The 15035-nt window shown below is 38.6% G+C and overlaps 1 pseudogene; it reads right to left on the minus strand.

The window, feature by feature from the left end:
• Positions 1-3293: 3293 nt before the first annotated feature.
• On the minus strand, positions 3294-4624 carry LOC148597683 (uncharacterized; annotated as a pseudogene).
• Between the last annotated feature and the right edge of the window lie 10411 nt (positions 4625-15035).

Here is a 15035-nt window from a genome sequence, read left to right on the forward strand (position 1 = left end):
TGGCATCCGACTCTGTCCCAGGAACCTCATTGGATTGATCCAACTCATCCTCCTGAAAACGGGCGTCCCCTTCAGGTCGCGATCCAGTTCCATCAGCACCGTCTCTTACAACCTGATTTGGTTTATCCTCCAGCTGAGATGTTTCTGCAGTAACTGTTGAGTCACTGTCATCCTCATCTGTTGGTTTCAATACCACGACTTCAACTAAGTCTTCATCAGACGATTATTGGTGCTCTGTCGATCTAGTCACCCTTGGTGCAGGTTTCGGTTTTGGCTTCTTGACATATCTTGGCTTTGGTACCGGTCGAGTAGGCTCAATCAAGTGTCCCACTGGTAGCAGCTGATTTCTGTGCAGTCTTCGCTTTCGACATTCTCCATTCTCCTCCTGGACTATGAAAACTGGGATGTCTGTGTTTGGCTGATCTAGGGCGATGTAAGGGTCCTGTTCCCATTTATCCGCCAGCTTATGTTTTCCCTCGAATGCAAGAATCCTAACTAGTACAAGGTCTCCAGTAGTGACGGATGCTCCCTTGATCTTGGTGTCGTACTGCTTCTTTTGATGTTGTTGAGATTTCTTTGACGCTTATGCTGCAAGTTGATGAGCATACTTTAGTCGGTTCCGAAGATCCTCAACGTAGTTTGATCCAGTACCGCTCCTCCTAAGACCAAAAGCATCATCCACTGGTAGCCTCGGCTCCCGTCCAAACATAAGGTAGTATGGTGAAAACCGGTGGACTCATGCCTTGTGCAGTTGTATGCATGAACAAGTGGTCCCACATACGCCTTCCAGTTTCCAGTACTAGGCTATTTTTTATGATTTCTATCCAGCGTTGTATCGTTGTATACTGTCTTTGTGCTTTCTTCCAGTCAATGATATCAGATGTAAGTGTTCCATTCTGTTCATCATCATCCCTGAGTATACCTGGTGCCACAGCCAAACATTCAGCAAAGGGTGCGGTAGTAGTTGAATTATATATGGCTTTAACTGAGTCGCAACTGATGCTGACTTCCTCTTGTTGTGGACATCTGCTAAAAGCATCAGCCGCAGTGTTGGTCTTCACTGGCCGGTACTTGATGTCAAAGTCGAAGGTTGCAAGGTCCGCAAGCCATCGGTGACCGGTAGCATCCAGTTTGGCGGTGGTTAGAACATATGTCAGTGGGTTGTTATCAGTGATGATGGTGAAGTGCTGTCCATAGAGGCAATCTTTGAATTTGTCCGTGACCGCCCACTTCAAAGCCAAGAATTCCAGTTTGTGGGCTGGGTAGTTCTTCTCCGCTTTCGCCAATCCTCTACTGGCGTAACATATTACTTTCTTTTGTCCATCCTGAACCTGATGCAAGATTGCCCCAAGTCCAATACTACTGGCATCTGTATAAAGCTCAAATGGACATTCAGGTTGCTGGTAGCTGAGTACTGGTGCTGATGTTAAGAGCTCCTTCAACTTTTTGAATGCTGCCTCCTCTCTATCTCCCCAATGCCAGTCGCTAGGTGGTTTCTTCTTTCTATTACCCTTCTTGCCTGTTGTTCTGGGCATCAAGTCTGTTAATGGTCGACTAATCTGGCTGAAGTTACGAATGAAGCGACGATAGTATCCGGCGAGTCCAAGAAAGCGAAGGACCTCTTCTGGTGATGTTGGCTTAGGCCAGTTGGTGACTTTCTCTGTCTTATCGGGATCCACCTCAACTCCATCCTCCGAGACAACATGCCCTAGGAATTTCACCTTGCGTTGGAAAAAGGAACACTTTGGCGCTAGCTTCAAGTGGGCTTGGCGTATTCGTTCCATCACTAGGTTCAAGTTGTGTAAATGCTCTTCAAATGTTTTACCGAAGATGATGATATCGTCGATGAACACACAGCATATCTTAAGATGGTAGTCAGCAAGACATTCCTCCATTAGCCTCTGGTACGTGGCCGGGCTGTTGGTCAGTCCAAACGGCATTCTATTGTACTCATAGAAACCAAGAGGTCCTACTGTGAAAGCTACCCGCTCTTTGTGTGCTTCCAGTATCTCGACCTGATGGTACCCTGATTTCATATCCACGCAGCTAAAGAACCTACTGCCTGCAAGACAATCCAACAAGTTTTCTATCCGTGGCAAAGCATAGCTGTCCCGTATTGTCTGGTTATTCAGCTGACGGTAATCAACACAGAGACGCAAAGTATTGTCCTTCTTCCTAGCCAAGACTACATTGGATGCAAAAGGGCTTTTAGAAGGTCTGATGATCTTGGCGTCCAAGAGCTGTCGAAGGTGACTGCGTACCTCATCATAGGCTGAAGGTGGTATTCTCCTATATCGTTGCTTGAAGGGTTTCTCATCAATGAGATCTATTCGATGCTTCACGATGTCTGTGTCTCCATAATCGTCGTCAGCTTTGGAAAATATGTCCATATAGCAACGGATAAGTTGATATCCTTCTTCTAGTTGACTATCAGTGAGGTCACTCTTGGTTATCTTCAACAGATTCATAATCTTTGTAGCTTCTTCCTCAGTCGTTGGTTCAGGTAGGGTCTCTATGGTTATAAGTTGAACCTCTGCAATGATAGATCGTGGTGGAATGCTGAGGGTGCGGGTGGTGACATTTGCTATGTTGATCTTAAGATGTCCATTATGTTGGTGCTTGTATGACAACAAGTTCGGTTCAACATCGAAGTCGCTGAAATCTTTCGCCAATCTACAGCAATGAACCATGGCTAGTGTGGCCTGATATGGGATTTCTTTGTCGACATACTCTGACAAAGTGGCTGTGGAATTTGGAGGTATGATAATATTCTTATTCTCTGCATTCTTTATTATACCAAAGCGGTTGTCATTGCTCTTGAGTTCCTTCTCTCTGCAGCGAAAGGTCAAATACCAAGGTGTTGTCAATTGGCTGTTCTGCAAAAATTTCTCTCCATAGTCATCTCTTAATGTGATGATCATCTGGGATAAGATGTTCGTTCCTAAAAGAAGAGGTACATGGCTATTATAAGAATCAGCATGATGCATGGGTGCATGCTCTGTTGTCCTGGTATCTGTATGTTGACTTCACCATATCCCAAGTATGGTAATGGTTGGCCATCAGCACACTCAATGTTCAATAACGTTTCAATACTGTGTAAAGGCGATGATATATTCTGTTGGTAAAATGATTAACTCATGGTTGACACGGTGGATCCTTTATCTAGCAAGGCAGGTGTGGTTGTATCTAAATGATCTATCTGTATTTCAGTTTCTGTTGGCTTGCCAAAAAGTCCTGGTGGTAATTTGGTTTTGTTGGTTTTGGGAACGGTAGCACTGAACAAGCCTAAGCATTTAGGCTATCCCTTGCGTAGACTTGTTGGAGTTTAAATCTTCTCTACCTGGCTCTAGTTTCTTGGCACATCCAATTTTATAATGAACAACTTCACCACATCTCCAACATTTTGGTTCCTCATTGGTATTGTTTGATCTAAGTGTTGGTCCTCCTCTACCTCTACCTCTTCCTCTATACCTACCTCTCTGATGTCCTCTCCAATTAGACTGATATCTTTGTTGCCAAGTTGGTTGTTGTTGCCATGGTTGAGGCTGTTGTTGCCATGTTGGTGGTTGTTGTTGCTGTTGCCATGGTGATGGCTGTTGCTGCCACTGTTGCCCTTGTTGCCGTGGTAGTTGCTCCAACTTCTCATATCCTTCCATTCTAGTGGTCATCTGTTGAATCATTCCTTTGATCTCCTTCACATCTGATGATTCTGTCACAGCTTTACTGGTGTGTGGCTTGGTTGTAACATGTGCAGCTCGTTGTAATCTGTCCTTCTCAATCTGTCTTAGGGCTACTCTCAACCCATCGAAATCCTTTATGGTGTCATATTTGTGCCCTGATACATCTTTAAGTGATGGCTTCAATCCAGTCCACAGTTTAGTATGTAACATTGCATCCACATCTGCTCTTCTAACAAGTCCTCTCTCTACTGCTTTTCCAACTATTCCCTCCAGCCTGCAACTCCAGCTGGTGACTGATTCGTCTTCCCTTTGAGTAGCCGCATAGAATTCTGCTAGAAGTTCTTCCTTCTCATCAACATTCCCATATATAGAGTCCAGCTTTCGTATTATTTCCTCTACTGGAGTGTCTAAGTCAAGACGCATGGAGACATATCCTGCCTCTCCTCGGAGTGATCTGGTAACAGCATTTAAGATGACTTCTTTGTCGTATGGCTGTTTCATAAGACGCTTCACCTCATGCTTCCATAGTTCATATGTTGTGTCGCCGGATTGCTTCTCATGACCTGAAAACCATGTGATTCTGGGTGGATGGCTCATCATTATCTTGGTTGGTTTATCATCCTTGATCTTTGGTTTAACATTGTGGGTGATAAGACACCTGTTGACTTGAGGTAGTCTAGCATCCATTTAGTCAAGTCATGAGCTGTATCAGCTTTTGGTGTTACTCCCAATTTTTCCTTCATTGCTTTAACTTCTTTTGGTATCTCTGTTAATGGGCTGGTTGGTTGATCCACAATAACCTTCCCATCAGCCTTCCCTTCTGCCATAGTGTACGTAACAATGTAGGAGGGGAGACAAAAAAAATTCTACAATGTACAAACAATAAAACGATACACAAAATATACAAAATTCACAATTACACTTACCAAATCTGGATAATCAGCTACAGCCTCCCCTGAAATATAGGATGGGAAAAAGTTGTGTGAAGCTTTTATGTTCACTAACTCAATAAAGGACACAAAAAAAAACTCGAGGTAGATTCACAACTAGTGTGTCTGTGATTCTAAAGTCAGTGACCTATGGGATAAGAGTCAAGTCTATCTGTGTCTAAAGTCTAAACTCACCTTGTAACACAAACTCAAAATCTAAGAATGACACTATCAAATGAAAAGAATAGTCAAAAAGTTCAAAGTGAAAGTAAAATGGTATTAACAAGCAAAAGTTCGTAATTATTTGTTCAATCAGAATATTAGTATCATGCACACTACACTCGATCACGTCACAACTGTTTAAACAAAGTTTAATTAAAGTTCATTTAAATGGTTTAAACTTTATCTAATTTTTTAATATTTAAAGTTAGATTTAACTTTTAAATTTAACCTACATGTAAATGATAAAAGTTTTTTTTAAGTTTAATCAGATGTTTTAAACTCTATCTATATTCAAGATTCAAAACATACACACAAAACTATGTTCACAGATCACAAGGTAACATCACAACATACAAACAACTAAAAATCAAAATATAATATACTCACATGTACATGACATATCACCCAAAACACAAACAAAATATACACACAAACCATACATATATAAATATAAATATCACAAATAAAGTCTATGTGAATATAAATAATGATTATGGACCCTAAAGATGTATGCATGTGTGAAAAATAACAGAAGTCAGACCATATAGGGCCTACCAAAATGTATGCACTTATAAGCGATTATACAATGTACACCTCCAAGTGACAACCTATTTCAAACACAATAAAATGTGTGAAATTCAAAATAAATACAAGTGTTAACTAGTTGTCACTCTATTCTAAACACAATAACACATGTAGTGTTTGTTTACATCTGTCGTGTATGTTATTCTATTTTTAAAATATGTACTTTTGGTTGACCATGACCTTGTTTACCTATTCGGGACAAACCTGGAAAACCCAGTCATTGTGCATGTTACGCGTCTTCATCAAAGTGCCGTTTTAGCGTTTTTCTAGTTTACTCAGGGAGAAGTTATTCCTATTTCGGCAAAAATTCAGATAAAAAAATCAATCTTCGAAATTCACTTTTTAATTTAACATAATACTTCATGTTTTATGGTAATATGAAAAAAATGAAAGACGTATGCGCATTCGTGTCCGTATGTGAAGGTATGGTACCAACATCTTGCGCGACAACTTTTTTTTTCAATTTTTGTAAACACCTGTAACCCAGTTATAATTCTTGCCGCCTCCTTTTGGATTTACTCTAATTTTCAGTGAGTGAAGCATTACAGTTGTCCCATACTTAGTTTAAACATATTTATTAACTAATTTGCGTATTTTAACATCAAACCAAAACAACAGACTGAATCGAACAATAGCAAATTAATCACAGGATTCAGAAACAAGACTTAAAGTCTTACATCAATCCGTCTCCTGAAATCATGAATAATATAGCATAGCTCAAGGAAGTAGTGCTCAAGTACTTATAACGTGCATTTGGTGAGTTTGGTGCAAAGCGAAGAGGTTAATATTCAATGCCCTATGTATTTACCCAAGACATAAGGAATTCTTAAAATTATTCAAAAGAAGTAACTGTGTAATTTAGGTTGTTAATTTGAAGCGTTTGCTCTATATCAAAAAGTTTTGAACCTTGGTAAACTTTTCAACGTTATACTCATCGGACATCTCATCTGATTCAAGTAAGAGAAAATTTGAAGTCGGTTGATCAGAAATTTGAAGTGCTGAGATATGTTGTCTCCTAAGCGATTGATATAATGGACAAAAGAGTAAGAAGTGATTGGCAGATTCTATTTCGCCGCATTGACATAATGGGGATGGAATCATGTTTTTTTGTCGAATAGATCTTTATTTAGCTCGCTACACTGACGACGAAGTCTGGCATGTAGGATTTGACCTTTGTGTGATCCGCAATAGTAATATATTGGTTTTTTGACTACCTCATTTGTCCCATACTTCAGGGGCATATTCTAATAATAATCGAATATATGATATAGTTTTTTTTCTAAACTGTCACGATTCAGTTGAAATGTTAATTTTAGTAATACATAAGATGCTTTTTTGCGCTAGCTGATATATTTAATATGCATGCACCAATTTGCATCACTTTTAAATGTAATGCCTAAGTGTTTATGATAATATATGTTTTTCTGCATTAAAAGTCATGAGCCAAGTTTTTGCCCATTTATCCAACTCATTTAAATCACGACTAATGACCGTTCTTATTTGCTTACTCTCACGATTTGAATGGTTAAAGGATGTGTCATCTGCAAAAAGTCTCCATAAAGAGGTAAGATTTTCAGCTATATCGGTAATGAAAACAACAAATTAGAGAGGTCCAAGTACTGAATCTTGAGGCACACCTGATGTGAGATTGTTTTCTGACAAGGCCTAAGATGTTAGAACGACTTTTTGTTTCCTATCACTCAGATAGCTTTGTAACCATTTCAGAATATCTCCTCGATTTTTTTTTCAGGACATAGTTTAAGCATTTTGTGGTTAATGATATCGGGACCCGATGCTTTATTCGGTTTTAGAATTTGAATAATATCAATAATTTCTTGCTCTTCAATTCTGATACCAAAAATATGATTATTTGTTCTACTGACAGTCTGGCAACTTATGATTTTCGTCATCCAATTTTGAAATAGAACAAAAATATTTATTCAGAAGCGTACATTTCTCTTCATCTGAATATGCCATTTCATTTAGATTGATATCATTTCTTATATTTTGTAATGGGGGCTATGATATTAGTAGCTTTACCTGATTTCAGAAGCATGTTCATTGTTTTCCAATAGGTTTTGAGGTTTCCTGCATTTTCCAAAATGAAATTGTCAAGATTACTTTCAAATTGCTCTTTTGCTATTTTCTTCATATATTCTTTATTTTTCTGTCGCTTGTAACTTAATACATCTTTCTCTAACTTTTATTTAATTGTCTTTCTTCGTAAACGGTCGCGTACACGTATTTCACTTCTTAATTTATTGTTAAACCAGGATTTGTCATTTTTCCCAACTATTACAACAAATATCACCAAATACGACACATTTCATCAACATCTACTTCTTCCCGGAGGAGTGCATCCAAATCTAAAGCCTCCATTTTTATGAAAATATGTCTTTGTCCGTTTTGTCATATAACCAAACAGTTCTCTGAACAGGACCCGAATCCTCTAAAGCTGCATTAGTTGCCAAATTTGTTCAGTTATGATTCTACTGAATTTTGCTGATGAAATTAAATAACTTTGCAGTAATGCAATTGAAGCAATAAATGTCGATAATACCTACAGAATATTGTGAAAACAACGTTTTTTTTTCAATTAAAGAAGATCGATAGCTCGGATCTAATTATTTTTTCGCCATTACTTCCGAAGATTGCAGACAGGACATTAACCTGGGTTAAAAATACTTTAACAACATTGTTTTTGTCTGCAAAACGTTTTACATCCAATAAGACCTATACTGCTACCACTCTCTCCAAAGAAGAGATTGTGGAAAACCATAAATGTGTGCTATCCTCTTTTGGTCTCTCTCTCTACCAAGCACGATGATTGTGATTTACCGTCTATGTACTGGATTCCTAAACTCCACAAGAATCCATACAAACAACGTTTCATAGCAGGATCTGCAAAATGTACCACCAAACCTCTTTCAAAACTTTTAACTTCTATACTCACAACTGTCAAAGAGAGTCTAAGGTCCTACCACAACACTTGTTACTCCCGTAGTGGTATTAATTCAATGTGAATCCTGAAAAATTCGAAAGCTCTTTTGGAGACAACCAGTTCAAGACTATTATCTGAATATAATAGCAGATTTTTCAACACTGTATACTTCTATTCCCCATACTCAGTTAAAATCCCGACTTAAAAACATTATACATCGTTGTTTTTCCAAAAAAGATGGTACACCTAGATACAAATATATAGTTCTTGGTAGAGATTCCTCATACTTTGTAAGAAATAATTCCAAATCATCTTCCAAATATACAGAAGAAGATGTTTACAAAATGCTGGAATATTTAATCGACAACATATTTGTCCAGTGTGGTGGACGTGTTTTCAACAAAGGGTCGGCATCCCAATGGGAACAAATTGTGCTCCTTTACTTGCTGACCTATTCCTTCACTCTTATGAGGCTGACTTTATAGCTAATCTGATCAGTAAGAAAGAATATCGTTTGGCCGGATCCTTCAGTCTCAGTTTCCGTTATATAGATGACGTATTATCTTTAAACAATCCTAATTTCGGGGATTTGATACATCGCATCTACCCAAAAGAACTTGAGATAAAGGATACTACAGACACTGCGAAGTCAGCCTCATATCTTGACCTACACTTAGAAATCGATGGTAAAGGAAAATTATTGACCAAACTTTACGACAGATGTGATGACTTTTCATTCAGAATTGTCAAATTTCCTTTCATCTGTGGCAACATCCCTTCGGCACCTGCGTATGGAGTGTTCATATCACAACTCATACGTTATGCCAGAGCTTGCCGAAACTACGCAGACTTTTTGTATCGCGCTAGAACTCTAACAAATAGGCTTCTGGAACAGTGTTATGTTGCTATTATCATTACAGAAGATTTATGGTCGTCATCATGAACTCGTGGATCGTTATGGTGTATCCATCTGCACCATGAAAACTGATTTATTCAACGGGTCATAGTTTTCCTTTCCTCGTTTGTCTACCCCGACTTGACTTTTTATGAGCAACTCGGCGGGTGTTTCTAGTAAAGCAGAGGACGCTTACCCTACCGGTGCACCTGGTCCATACTCCCAGTTTTTAGTGGAGTCCGAGTTGCTCATTTGCTTTTGTAACTTTGTGTGTATGACTTTAGTTACTTTATGTTCTTTGTTGTGTATATCTGTTTTCCATGTCTGGTCTTTGTCCCTGTATTACATTCTTTTGATTACCGCTATAACATTGGTTCCCTTGATTACTCTTTCAACAGAAACACAAATTTGCGAAAATGACAGCTAATGCAGCTTTAACGAACATTCTATAAAAACAACAGCCGCGTTGTGGTCACTATTATCTGATCATATTTAATACATCAGTCATTGTATCGCTCAGAATATTCAAGTAAAGTTCTTCTCGCTGCCGTTACATGCGTTGCTTTACTTATAACATTGTTTAAATTGAACATATTAATTATATCAACAAGCTCGTTATTATTAGACACCAGTAAGTCAGAATTCAGATCGCCCGTGATTACAATGTTTTCATTCAACTGATAGCTCGTCCCTAACGCATGATTTAACCGTGTCCCACTCGTCGCAACTTCGGCCGAGTCCGTACCTTCCTCCCGAGGTTTGCCGATTGAATCGTGTCCAGAAATCAAACTCCGTTCCAGATGGACGGCATATATTACAAAGTTGAAATGTTTTTCCCTTGGCACTGATTTTAACCCAAAGCGTTTCGTCAGTTTGGTTTTCTAAAATATCAACTCTTTGTACACGGATATGCTCTTTTACATAAATAAGTAAACCACCATCAAAGTTATTGGGATCTCGGCAAATAATAATGTTTAAAAACGATTCAAGATGGATGTCTCCATCTTTTTTTGGGATCTAAGTGAGCCTCCTGTGGCGGAGCGCAAAGGTTCCCACTCCTATCGAATACCACAGCAGGGTTCTTTAACGTGCGAGGAACGTGACATCTTTCCCAACACGTTGCACCACTATGGCTTGCGGTAAGGTTTTCCGTATTATAGCCTGACAACCCCAGCATGTAACATGCCAGGGGTACTCAATTCCACCACCTGGGGCACACATCCCAGTTGCCCTGTGGGCAGAGCGCCTAGCCCCCGGCTAGGTTTCTGAGCACTGTTTAGTCGCCTTTTACAAGCTTAGCGCTGCTGCAGGCCTATTCTTTTAACACCCGGACCTGCAGTTGTAATTGATTTTGTATTGTTTGTTTGTTTGGGTTTACAGCCCGAGCAGCAATATTTCAGCAATATCCAGGCGATGAACATGAAGTGGATGATAAAATGAACATGAAATGACGATGAAATGGAAAATGGTATGGGACACAAGGATAATGGAGTCGAGAAATTTTGATTGCCACTGGAAATAGGGAGAAGTGGGTAGCGTTGGGCAATTTAGCCTCCTGTGGCGGAGCCCTATGATTCCTACTCTGGGCGAATACCACAGTAGGGTTCTTTAACGTGCGAGGAACGTGGCATCTTTCCCAACACGGTGCACCACTATGGTTTGCGGTCAGGTTTTCCGTATTTTAGCCTGACAACCCCAGCATGTAACACGCCAGGGGTACCCCATTCCACCACCTGAGGTACACATCCCAGTTGCCCTGTGGGCAGAGCGCCTAGCCACCGGCTAGGTTTCTGAGCACTATTTAGTCGCCTTTTACGACAAGCTTAGCGCTGCTGCAGGCCTGTTCTTTTGACACCCGGACCTGCACGGGGCCAGTTGTAATTGAAGCTTATTAATTGGCTGAAGGGGATTTCCCAACTTGAGTGAAATTTGTACAAGGTTCAATGGTTTAGATAACATAACCACCATTGGCTTACATGTAGGTATATGATGTTGACAATCTGAGGAAGGAAATACAATAATAAGCATGCATAACAAATAAAACTTTTCAGTTTAACAAAAAACCAAAATAATTCTTGAGAGGTTATTTGCCTTAAACACCCGATAATTCCACTTCGACTTGGCTTTGGACTAATTGGGAACTACTGACACTATTTATAAGGTCATTAAGGTCGTTAAAATTGTTTATTAATTGTCTTCCGCCCTTCAATAGTAACTTTGGCAAAAATGCGGCCGTCAGAAGTCCAGTATGCCTCAATCAGCTTGTCTTTTTTTATATACTAGGCTCTAGTCTGTTCTAAATTTTGTAAGGTTTTCCGTGATAAATGTTCCATCCACGTCATTTTTAGTGCCTTCTTGCTGGTGAATACTGCTGGACTACACCAGCAATGCTAGAGGTTGTCTGGTAAGCTATGTTCCGCCTTGGTGCCACCTTGGGGTATGGGGAACGGAATTCCAATCTCACGTTGTCAGGAGTACTGATTGACGAGTCCTGTAGGAAAGGAACCTAACTATGTTATACCATTTGCCATTTCTGACCTTCCTAATGACGTGCGATCTGCCGAAGTCATTTAAACCAATGTTGTGACAAATAAGTACCAGTTGATCTGTATTTACTGGGTGTTTGATGTTACCATCTACATCTACGGGCACCGGAACATTGTGGAAACGCAAGCTTGTCCGACGCAAGTATTTCTCTTGGCTTTTGATCCTATTTTCTAGTTCGACTATTTTTTTTTTGTTTTAGAGCACCCATTTCTCTGAAATTTTCTTGGGCAGTAATAACGTTATCTTGAGTTGCTCTCTGTAGGACAGATATTTCAATAAATTGCATGTAAACTTTTTGCTCAAGTTCCTGAATTAGTTGTCTGTGTCTCAATTTGTTCTAGCAAATGTTTGGTTGCAGCCTCTACACGTTCTAACACTTGCGACTCAACCATTGAGGATACCGACTCACTGATTTTGGTTGCAAGGACTGAAATAATTGAATTTAAGATTTCTCGACTTGACAATATTTCTAAGACTTTACCAGTAAGATTCTTCCTACTAGCAGTCTGTTTTTTGGGAAAGTTTGATTCTCCAAGTTTCATTTCACTAGATCGCCTAGGGAATTTACCTGCCTTTTATGTTGTTTCTGCATTCCAGAAAGGTTGTCTGAACTATCTGGGCTTAAACGTTTATTACAAGGGTCCCTGTTGACGGGTTTGGTTGGGACTGGGTAACATAATCATAACTCAGAGAGGCATCCATGTTTGTTTATGTAGTGTTAGGACATGAGTCCAAGTTCACAAGTTCATAATATTGGTACATATTAGACTCTCATATCAATGTTGGCTCGTAGTCATTTCTGTTATCCATCAAAAATCCCCAAAAGACCGGAGCGATTTTTACCCTACAATCTCTGTTGGCGCATGCTCTCAAATCATAGAGTGTTTACATGTAATTTTACTATTATATGTTTTCCACAATGGCCAGATTTATATAGGGGAGGGTTTGGATCACGCCAAAGTACTTTAACCTCTCCGCATTTTTTTGCGCCTGTCCCAGATAGAAATTTCTGGCCTCTGTATGTCTTGTTTCGTTTTCACTTTCAGTTTTCTTTTATATTAAATGGCTGGAGTATATAATTAACTAAGGGTAGTTAATTCGCCGCGCCCTTGAATTATGTTGTTTTTTGGGCAAGCTGTAACCTGCCTTGTGGTGTGAGGATTTTCTCGTCGTTCATTGAGACCCATGTGTGACCTTGGTCTTATATTGTTGTCTCTACAAATGGCATATTCAGCACATTTATTGTCGTTATATTGTAATCTTTTAGTATCTATGTTACTATAGGCAACGGTGCATTGTATTTGGGCGCATTGACATTTCAAATGGGCGCAAAAATTCTTGCAAATGGGCACATGATATTTTAACTTGTACATTTCATATGGGCGCATTTTCAAATAGGATTTTCAAGAGCTAATGTAAATGAACTGAACAATAATTTTAATATTAATTTATTTATTTACATGATAAAAAAAAAGCATATCACATGATGTTAAAATTGACATGATAAAACATATAAGCACTAGGCGTTAAAATGGTATTGTTAACTAAACCTCAAAAGCACTATAAGATAAAAGTGACTTGCTTAAAACACAATCATACTAAAAGAGTCCTTTTAAAACATGACATCACAGGAAGATTGAACTGACACACTATATATTTGTTCGAGTGAAATACTTGTAGCCCATACACTTAATGAAGTCAAGACGGTTCAATTCCTCACTACAGTAAAGTCGATACTATTATATAGAGTACTCAATTTTTTAGCGTTCATCTCAACGAACGGTCCCGACAACATCTAATCCACTCATCTTGATGTAGTTCACAGTCTGCTGCATCAGTAATACATCCAGAAAAACATACTGAGCAGGCTGCGCTGAATAGAACTGATTTACCAAATGTATTGATCTTACCTGAAATTATAGTTACCTGTAAATGCGCCCAATTAAAAGGCGGAGATTCAAAATCTTTGCGCCCAAATGCAATGCAGCCATAGGCACCCTTAGCTAAATGCATAGTAGTAACATGAATCACACATGTATGTATTAGTGGAAGTAAAAGTATTTTTATTTATCTATACACAGATTCATTTGTTCATCCGTTCGTTCAAAGCTATTTTATGACTGTATTCTATTGTTTTCTAAGACAACATCTCGGGTGATATAAACGTCTGTTCGTTCAAAGCTATTTTATGACTGTATTCTATTGTTTTCTAAGATAACATCTCGGGTGATATAAATTGTATATTATACACTTCTATAATCCTCAAAAGTAAAGATTCCTTTCAATGTGTTTTGAATTGACTATTTGTGTGTGTTTATTATTTTAATTGATATTAAGGAGGTTTTGTCTTTTTTATATATTTTTTGTCTTTTTGTTATGTCATTTTGAAAACCTTAAAAGTAAAAAAAAATGATATCCGTTAGGACGATTTAAGTAGGTAAATAATGATTAAATTGTCAGAATATTGCTTTTTTTTTCGTTTAAGTTTTTTTAGACAGATTTTCTGCGAGGGAGATCGACATTATACAGCTTTCAGGACTTTTTGCGAGGAATAGTACTGTACAATGGTATAGTAAAAATTTTGCCTAGGCAAGTGTCAATGTAAACGTGTTCACTGCAACGACTTAAGTATTCGTTGGTATATTAGGCTACACAAATGTCAAGTCAAAGGACAGAAGTTGAAATTACTGAACGATAATCAAAGTACTCATGTACTAAATTTTACGCGGGCGCAAATAATCGTCAAATTGCAAAAATTGGGCCGAATAAAAGGAAAATACGGGGACCGAATTCAAAGGTATCTAAACATAAGCTTATTGTTGTAAATGGTTCATATTGAATTTTTAAATTCATCATTCTGATTACGAAGGTCATTACAAAAACCCACATCAAATTCATTATGCATCGTAGCAGCTCGCCAGTTTGGGTATTATTAAAGTTCGATGTCGGTTTACACTGAGCACATATAGATGAATGAACACAAAACTCTCCGAAATAGCGGGTAATTGAACACCAAACTACTAGTTGGGCTTTCCCAGTTTCTAAATTTTCAAGTCGAAATTCAATTTATCGACCTCCAGATCGAAACTCTGACAAATCGTTCAAACTTAAGCCGATAGTTGAAATATACCATCTCCTTAAAACATGTCCTTCTCAAATGGCTACATTCCTCTGTACATACGTTCTATAGCTCAAGTGCTATACAAGCTATCGCATATAACATCATTTAAAGTGCT

This window comes from Perna viridis, chromosome 14 (assembly GCF_037379345.1).
Source record: "Perna viridis isolate PV_CMFRI_1.1 ecotype Kerala chromosome 14, ASM3737934v1, whole genome shotgun sequence".
NCBI classification, from domain to species: domain Eukaryota; kingdom Metazoa; phylum Mollusca; class Bivalvia; order Mytilida; family Mytilidae; genus Perna; species Perna viridis.